Below are 9,027 nucleotides of genomic sequence, written 5' to 3' on the forward strand. Positions count from 1 at the left end.
GCGAAGGGGTGTTTGGACTCCCCAAGAGCCAAGAGGAGGGGCAGAGAGTGGACCCCACCTTGGAGACCATGTCTCACTCTCCTCCCTCTACTCCTGAGGCTCCTGCAGCTGCCCCGAACCCGTCTCCCTGTGCAAAGCTTCCCCTCGCCTCCCTCTCTCCCTCTCCCACAGCGTCCTCACTTCCTCTTTTCTGTTCCTCAAACAGACCAAGCTTGTTCTCACCTCTGGTCCTTTGTGCCTGCTGTTACCACTGCCTGGAACACTCTTCCACAAGCACTTTGCGAGGCTAGCTCCTTCTTAGCTCTCAGGTCTCAGCCACGTGTGCCCATCTCAGAGCCGCCCACCTGGACCACCCCAAATGAATCACAGCCCCTTCCCAATCCCACTGACCTACTTTATTTTCTTTCTTGGAAACTGTCCTGTTTGTGAGCCTGTCAAAGTCCCAGCTGTCACCCCAGTGCCCTGGACCACAGTAGGTGCTCCAAGCACTCAGGATCCAGCAGCTCAGAGCAGCCCCCTTGCCGGGGACTAACACCTCTGTGCTCCCTGTCTGTTTTCCTTAGTGTGCTAGTGCCCTCTCTGCACCTCAGCTTCTTCCTCTGTGAAATGGGCACAGCAATAGACATGACCTCTGACAACGTATGTAAAGCGCACAGAGCATGTGCAGCCTGGCTCACAGTAGGCCCCTCATAAGTGAGCCTCTTTATTGTTATTATTAGCAGTTCAGGTTTGTTATGATGTCTTTGGGAGGGAGTCGGGCAGATTCTAGCCACAACTGGGGCTTCCTGACTTTGTGACCCTCTTGAAGTAACCACCTCACACTAGGATCGTTTTCTCATTGTAAACGTGGGGCTCACTGAAGCATCACCACGCTACTTCACTCCCCACCCTCCCTTACACACATACACACACACACACACACACACACACACAACACACACACACACACACACACACACAGCTCTTCAGGTTAATGAGTTCATGCAGACAAGTCAGTGCAGCGCTCTAGGCAGCAAAAGGAAAGTGATGGAGGATGTAATTTGTTCTACCAACTATAATCTTCCCTGGTGGCTCAGTAGTAAAGAACCCGCCTGCACTGCAGGAGATGCAGGAGACACGGGTTCGATCCTGGGTCGGGAAGATCCCCTGGAGGAGGACAAGGCAATCCACTGCCATATTCTTGCCTGGAGAATCCCATGGACAGAGGAGCCTGGCAGGCTACAGTCCGTGGGGTTGCAAAGCGCCAGACACGACTGAAGCGTTTCAGCATACACGCACACAGCTATAATCTGGAGAAGAGTTTCTTGATGTGACTTTAGCAATGACCTCCACCTCCAATCTTTCTCCTCCCCTTACTTCAGCTTTCAAGAATCAACTAGGGGCTGTCCCCTGAATGTAGGGAAGATAGGGGCATCAAGTATCTATCCCAGCTCTCTTGTTTGCCCAGGTTGTCACCGGGTGAAGGCAGCTGGATTGAAAATGTACTCTCTAGAGGATTGGGAGTAGGGGTGGGGAGGGGAACTGGAAGTTCCCCAGCCTCCAAGACCTCTCTCTCTCTCTATCACTCAGAGCTAAGTGGGCTTAACCCTTAGGTCCCTGGGGGATTGGAGACAAGAACTTGGGAAGACCAGGTGTTTTTTTGTGTTTTAAAGACATTGATGGGTTCCTCCCCCCCACCACAAACTTTTAAAAACATGTAACAAAAATGTGAGGTCTGACAAGTCAGACATAGTGTTCTTACCCTTGAAAAAAAAATTTGCAAGTAAGGACATGGAAAACAAAACTACTAAATGAAAAAACATTGCTTTCTGATTTTGAAATGGGCAAAAGACCTGAAAAGACACTTCGACAAAGAAAACTATACAGATGGCAAATAAACATGTGAAAAGACGCTCCGCATCACATGTCATTAGGGAAATGCAAGTTTAAACGTAAGTGAGGCGCTCCTAATGGACTTCCCTGATGACTCAGCAGTAAATAATTTTCCTGCAATGCAAGAGACACAGGAGACTTGGGTTCGATCCCTGGGTCAGGAAGATCCCTTAGAGGAGAAAATGGCAAACCGCTCCAGTATTCTTGCCTGGAAAATCTCATAGAGGATCCTGGCGGGATACAATCCACAGGGTCTCAAAGAGTCGGACATGACTCAGCACACAGGAGCACTCATTCGTTGCTGGTGGGAATGCATTTTGGAAGACAGCTTGTCAATATCTTATAAAATTAAACATACCATTACCATATAATCCAGTAACTGTACCCCTTAGTATTTACCCAAAAAATTGAAAATTTATGTCCACACAAAATACTATACATGGATGTTTGCATGCTGTGCGTGCTAAGTCACTTCATTCGTGTCCAACTCTTTTCGACTCTATGGACTGTAGCCCACCAAGCTACTCTGTCCATGGGATTCTCCAGGCAAGAATACTGGAGTGGGTTGCCATGCCCTCCTCCAGGAGATCTTCCCGACATGGGGGATTGAACTTACATCTACCTGCATCTTCTGCATTGCAGGCAGATTCTTTATCTACTGAGTCACCTGGGAAGCCACGTGGATGTTTATTGCAGCTTTATTCATAATTGCCAAAACTTGGAAGCAACCAAGATGTCCTTCGGTAGATGAATGGATTAGCAAGCTGTGGTACATGCCAACAATGAATATTATGTAGCAGTAAAAAGATATCAAACCATGAAAAGGCAAGGAAGGAACTTAAATGCATATTTCTAAGTGAAAGATGCCAATCTGAAAGGCTACATACTGTATGATTCTGACTATGACATTTGGAAAAGGCACACTATGGAGACAGTAAAAAGAGCAGTGATTACCAGTGATGAGGGGTAAGGGAGGGATGAATATAGAGGATTTTTTGGGTAATAAGACTGGCCAAGATTAGGGTATTAGATTGGCCAAGAAAACCCAAATGAATTTTTTGGCCAACCCAATATTCTGTATGACAGTACAACAATGGATATGTGTCATTATGTGTGCGTGCTAAGTCACTTCTGTTACATCTGACTCTTTGCGACCCTATGAACGGTAGCCCCTCAGGCTCCTCTGTCCATGGGATTCTCCAGGCAAGAATACAGGAGTGGGTGGCATGCCTCCCTCCAGGGGATCTTCCCAACCCAGGAATCAAACCCGCATCTCTTACGTCTCCTGCATTGGCAGATGGGTTCTTTACCACTAGCGCCACCTGGGAAGCTCACATGTCATTATACATTTGCTCAAACCCCCAGAACGTGCAACACAAAGAGTGAACTGTAATGTAAACCATGGACTTGGGTGATTATGATATATCAGTGTAGGTTCATCAATTGTAACAAATGGACCTCTGTGGTGGGAGACGCTGATAATGAGGAAGTTGTGCCTGTGTGGGAGTAAATGAGAACTTGCTCTACTTTCTGTTCAGTTTTGCTGTGAACCTAAAATTGCTCTAAAAAGGTTATTAATAAAAATTGCTATCAACCACAGTGATTTCCAAACTTCCTTGACTCTAAGAAAGTCACTTTACATCATAACTCAGAATGAACACAGGCTCACAGCAAAAGTCTCCCAAAATAACACTTCCTGACAAACACTGATACTTTGAAATTCCTCTTCCCTTCTACTTGGTTTCTTTTTTTTTTTTTAAATGTTTCTTATGACCTTCTAAACGGATCTTGTGAGCCACCAATGAGTCACTATCCGCAGTTTGCAAAGGTCTCATTACATGCAAGAAAGGATGGCTTAACACCAGGCAAAAGTGGAGGGGTTGGACACAAACAATATTCTTTTATACCAAATACATCTTTTTGTAGTTTAATTTTTTAATTGAAACATACTTGATTTACAATATTGTGTTAGTTTCAGGTATACAGCAAAGTGACTCAGTTATACATACATAAATATCTAATTTTTTCAGATTCTGTTCCCTTATAAGGAAACATTGAGCATAGTTCCCTGTGCTAGAGTAGGTCCTTGTTGGTTATCTATTTTATATATCAGTTCATTTCAGTCGCTAGGTCATGTCCATCTCTTTGCAACCCCATGGACTGCAGCATGCTTGGCTTCCCTGTCCATCACCAACTCCCAGAGTTTACTCAAACTCATGTCCATTGAGTCGGTGATGCCATCCAACCATCTCATCCTCTGTCGTCTCCTTCTCCTCCTGCCTTCAATCTTTCCCAGCATCAGGGTCTTTTCTAGCGAGTCAGTTCTTCGCATCAGGTGGCCAAAGTATTGGAGTTTCAGCTTCAGCATGAGTCCTTCCAATAAATATTCAGGACTGATTTCCTCGAAGTCCAAGGGACTCTCAAGAGTTTTCTCCAACACCAAAGTTCAAAAGCATCAATTCTTCAGCACTCAGTGATCTTTATAGTCCAACTCTCATATCCATACATGACTACTGAAAAAACTGTAACTTTAACTAGAAGGATCTTTGTTGGCAAAGTAATGTCTCTGCTTTTTAATATGCTGTCTAGGTTGGTCATAACTTTTCTTCCAAGGAGCAAGCATCTTTTAATTTCATGGCTGAAGTCACCGTCTGCAGTGAGTTTGGAGCCCAAAAAAATAGTCTCTCACTGTTTCCATTGTTTCCCCATCTATTTGCCATGAGGTGATTGGACCGGATGTCATGATCTTCATTTTCTTAATGTTGAGTTTTAAGCCAACTTCCTCACTCTCCTCTTTCACTTTCATCAAGAGGTTTTTTAGTTCTTCTTTGCTTTCTACCACAAGGGTGGTGTCATCTGCATATCTGAGGTTATTGATATTTCGGGTGGTGTCATCTGCATATCTGAGGTTATTGATATTTCTCCTGGCAATCTTGATCCCAGCTTGTGCTTCATCCAGCCCACCATTTCACATGATGTACTCTGCACATAAGTTAAACAAGCAGGGTGACAATATGCAGCCTTGATGTACTCCTTTCCCTATTTGGAACCAGTCTGTTGTTCCATGACCAGTTCTAACTGTTGCCTCCTGACCTGCATACAGATTTCTTAGGAGGCTGGTCAGGTGGTCTGGTATTACCATCTCTTTAAGAATTTTCCAGTTTGTTGTGATCTACACAGTCAAAGGCTTTGACGTAGTCAATAAAGCAGAAGTAGATGTTTTTCTGGAACTCTCTTGCTTTTTCGATGATCCAATGGATGTTGACAGTTTGGTCTCTGGTTCCTTTATATACAGCAGTGTATATATATTAATCCCAAATTCCTAATTTATTCCTCCCCACTTTCCCCCTTTGGTAGCTGTAAGTTTGTTTTCTATGTTTGTGGATCTGTTTCTATTCTGTATACAAGTTTATTTTATGCTGAATACATTGTGCTTAATGAAAACATCCTAGTTTGCTTTTTTTTAAAAAAAAAATCTGACAGATGGAGAGTGTGCCATGGATAGGCACAGATAGGGAAAGCTAATTCTGTGGGACTAATTTCATTAAATCTTTCACTCATTCAACAAATCTGTGCTGGGAGCCGGGGTGCTGTAGCCGGGAGTCAGCTACAGTGTTGTGCTGGCGCTCCCTCCTAGCAGCTGGCAAGAACTGATTGGGGAATTTTTCGGGAATTTTGGTTGAAATCACATTAGTGACTTGAAATTGCCCATGGTGGGAGATTTTACACTGTGGAAATCAGCAAATGCTATCAGTCAGTACTCACACCCCTCAATTTTGCCCCAGATCCCATTGTTAAACATTCACGAGCACACTGGGGGTCAGAAGTGACCAACACCTGGTCCCCACACAGACAGAGCTTATGTTATAAAGAAGGTAGCATGAGGAGCGTGGTTTACAGAAATATCAGCAAAAATAAACCTGATAAATGCTATGAAAGGAAAAGTTTAGGAATTCATGAGAGCATATACAAGGGGGCTCCAAAAAGTCTTCCCTGGAGACATGAAATTTGATCAGACTTGAAGGATGGTAGGATTTAACTAGACAAAGAATGCACGGAAAAGCATTTCAGGGAGCCGGTGGTGTGGTAGAGCACCTGGCGTGGTAGACGTGGAACCAGCTTGCCCGCGACCACAGCGGGCAGATGAGGACTGTCAGATGGCAATACAAGGAAGCTGCTTTCGACCAAAATTAAGACGGTCTTCCTTGACTAGCCAGAGGCAGGACTCCTTCCATTCTGCCTCATAAGACATTGCTCTTGGTTAACCCGTACCAGGGGAATCAGGGGATGTGACTCTTGCCACACGTGAGGAGTCCTCTCAGCCACTGTTGTCAAGATGTTACGGGCATTCCTTTCCAACTGATGCTTCTTACTTAGCGTGTAAGCTTGAGGTGATTGCCTAAGCTCTCCATACCACATCTATTAATAAAACATGGGGGCCATCTTGGTACCCACCTCATAGGGTTGTTCTGAGGATTATAAGAGATAATACATGTAGTATAGTATCTGGCACATAATACGTGCTCAATAAAGTTAGCTACCACCGTTACTGGAATCTCCAACTTCCCTACTTTCCCCTCAAACCAAACATCTTAGATATGAGGCAGGCTTAAACAAGTTCTTTTACCGAGAGATCAATTTATTAGTTTTGACCCTGTTGCCAGCATCAGAATCCTACTTTCAAATAGACTTAAACAAAATAACCACAAAGGAGATGGAACTTACTGGTACACTAAAAAGTCCAGATGTGTTTGACTTCAGATGTAGTTGGATCCAGGTGCTCGGAGGACCACACTAGAAGTGGGTCTCTATTCCTTTTCCCTGCTCAATGTGACTCTGTGTTGACCTCCTTCTCAGGCTGATTCCTCCCAGCTGGGAGAAGCAGTGGCCCTTGGCAATTTCAGGATCAGCTCCTATCAGCTGAGGAACCCAGACAAAACAATAGCAATGGCCCCAGAATTGCCTCATTTGTCCAGCATAAACACACACCCATCTCAGAAACAATGACAATGGCCAGAGGTACAACTGGCTGGGCACAATGCATATGCCCATTCCTGGAGGTGGGAAAGAGGGTCATACACAAAACCGTAGGAGCTGAACATGTGGGTGAGGATTCCCTGAAGGAAAATATGGGTGCTGTTACCCAAAGAGGAGAGAATGGTTGTTGGGCAGGTAGGGGGAATGCAAGGGTATCCCCTACAGTTGAATAGATATCTGCTTGGAGGACTCAGGGCTTCCCAGGCAGCGCTAGTGTTAAAGAACCCTATTACGGATGCAGGGGCTTCCCTCATAGCTCAGTTGGTAAAGAATCTGCTTGCAATGAAGGAGACTGGGGTTCGATTCCTAGGTTGGGAAGATCCCCTGGAGAAGGAAATGGCAACCCAGTCCAGTATCCTTGTCTGGAGAATCCCATGGATTGTAGCCTGGGGTCATAAGACTCAGGTACAACTTAGCGACTAAATCACCAATGCAGGATGCTTAAGATGTGCGGATTCAATCCCTGGGTCAGGAAGATCCCCTGGAGTAGGAAATGGCAACCCACTGCAGTATTCTTGTCTGGAGAATCCCATGGACAGAGAGGCCTGGCAGGCTACAGTCCATGGAGTCACAAAGAGTCGGACACGACTGAAGCAACTTAGCATGCATGGAGGACTCAAGGGCATGAATTTAACCACCCTTCTTTCCTCCTTGAACCACATAAGGGAAGTGAGCCACCCAAGCTTTGCTCTTGGGAAGGAAGGTGTCAGGAGTGAAAGATTCTCTTTCTTGTTCATTCTTTTCTCAATCTTCCTCCTATAATCCCCTCTTTTTAGACTTTGAATCTGGTATTCCTCCTCTCTTCCCTGTGAAATTCTATCCTCCTATTTATTTTTTGGATTGAGGCTTCAGTCAGATACTACTAGAAGCTCTCCTCTGACAGTTCTCCTACTTCCAGTAGGTGAAGCCCACGTTTCAGGTTCTGATTGTGAAATAATAAGAATTTGGACTCACCAGAGAAGCAGGCGATAGGTGAATATCTATGAAGGAACTTGTATCTGGATTTGATCTTATGTACTCTGGGGAGATGAAACAGTCTCCATCACGGTGTTGTCTTTGAATGACGCTCAAACCTGAGGTCCACAGGGCAGGTAGTCAGGAAGGAAAGATAGATGTCAAGTTGATGAGAGTGAGAATAAGCTGGAACACAGAGCCCAGGCTGGACTCCATGAGGATGGGCTGAACCCCTTGCCCGTTCTTGTCACCTCTGATGACCTTGGTGTTGTGGGTGTCCTGATGGAGCCAGGGCCTTTTGTGCCCGTGTGCTCTGTCCTGTCCACCTCTTTGTGACCCCCATGGACTGTAGCCCCAGGGCCTTCACCATGGGGCTAAACACACATCTGGAGGGATTTCCCTGGTGGTTCTGTGATTAAGAATTCACCTTCCAATGCAAGAGACCCTGTTCAGGGAACTAAGATCCCACATGCCATGCGCTGACTAAGCTGCAACTATGGAAGCCCTCTCACTCTAGAGTCCTCGCCACAACTAGAGAGAAGCCACGCACCACAGCTAAGACCCGACGCAGCCAAATAAGTAAATAAATATTTTTAAAACAAACAAAGAAAAACAAAAAAACACACCTGGCCCAGGAGGAGGGAGGATTCAAAGGAAGGTGGAGCAGTGGCAGGACTAACGAAGTGAGCCAGCAGAAAAGAGATAGCATTAGGAGCTGCTAAATGGCGGCTACTTCCCCTCTCCCCACCCTGTCCTTAAATCTCCCATAAGAATCTCTTCTGTGGCTGAAAAAGGAATTCTGGGAAGTGTAGTTCTAATCTAAGTGAGTCAAATCATTACAAAGCTGCCACAGTCTATGTCACTTTACACTTAGGCATCTCTTTAAACCATATTTAATCTCCAAATAGAGTAATAAGAAAGTCACGCTTTTAGCTAAAATTAACTACAGTTTACCATCCAAGCTTTCCCCTGGATGAGCCTTCAATAGATTCCAGAGTTCCAAAATAGCTGTGTCAGACAGAGCCTGCCTGTACAATGTTTTCCAGATGGGAGACAGACAGATTGACGCTGTTTTGTACTCCACTGTCTTCCAAGAATCCTCCCGAGGTTTCTTTTTTGGGGTGAAGAAAACGTCTAAAATTGATGGTGGTGGTGGTTGTACAT

General features: G+C 45.1%; 1 long non-coding RNA gene across 1 annotated transcript; it reads right to left on the reverse strand.

The window, feature by feature from the left end:
* Positions 1-3,793: 3,793 nt before the first annotated feature.
* On the reverse strand, positions 3,794-8,628 carry LOC138991802 (uncharacterized). The gene is made up of 4 exons (XR_011467680.1): positions 8,490-8,628; positions 7,864-7,982; positions 6,598-6,792; positions 3,794-5,155 (listed from the first exon to the last, which is right to left on the reverse strand). It is a non-coding gene; the product is annotated as an uncharacterized lncRNA (long non-coding RNA).
* Positions 8,629-9,027: the final 399 nt, after the last annotated feature.

The sequence above is a fragment of the Bos mutus genome, chromosome 18 (assembly GCF_027580195.1).
Source record: "Bos mutus isolate GX-2022 chromosome 18, NWIPB_WYAK_1.1, whole genome shotgun sequence".
In the NCBI taxonomy this organism is placed as follows: domain Eukaryota; kingdom Metazoa; phylum Chordata; class Mammalia; order Artiodactyla; family Bovidae; genus Bos; species Bos mutus.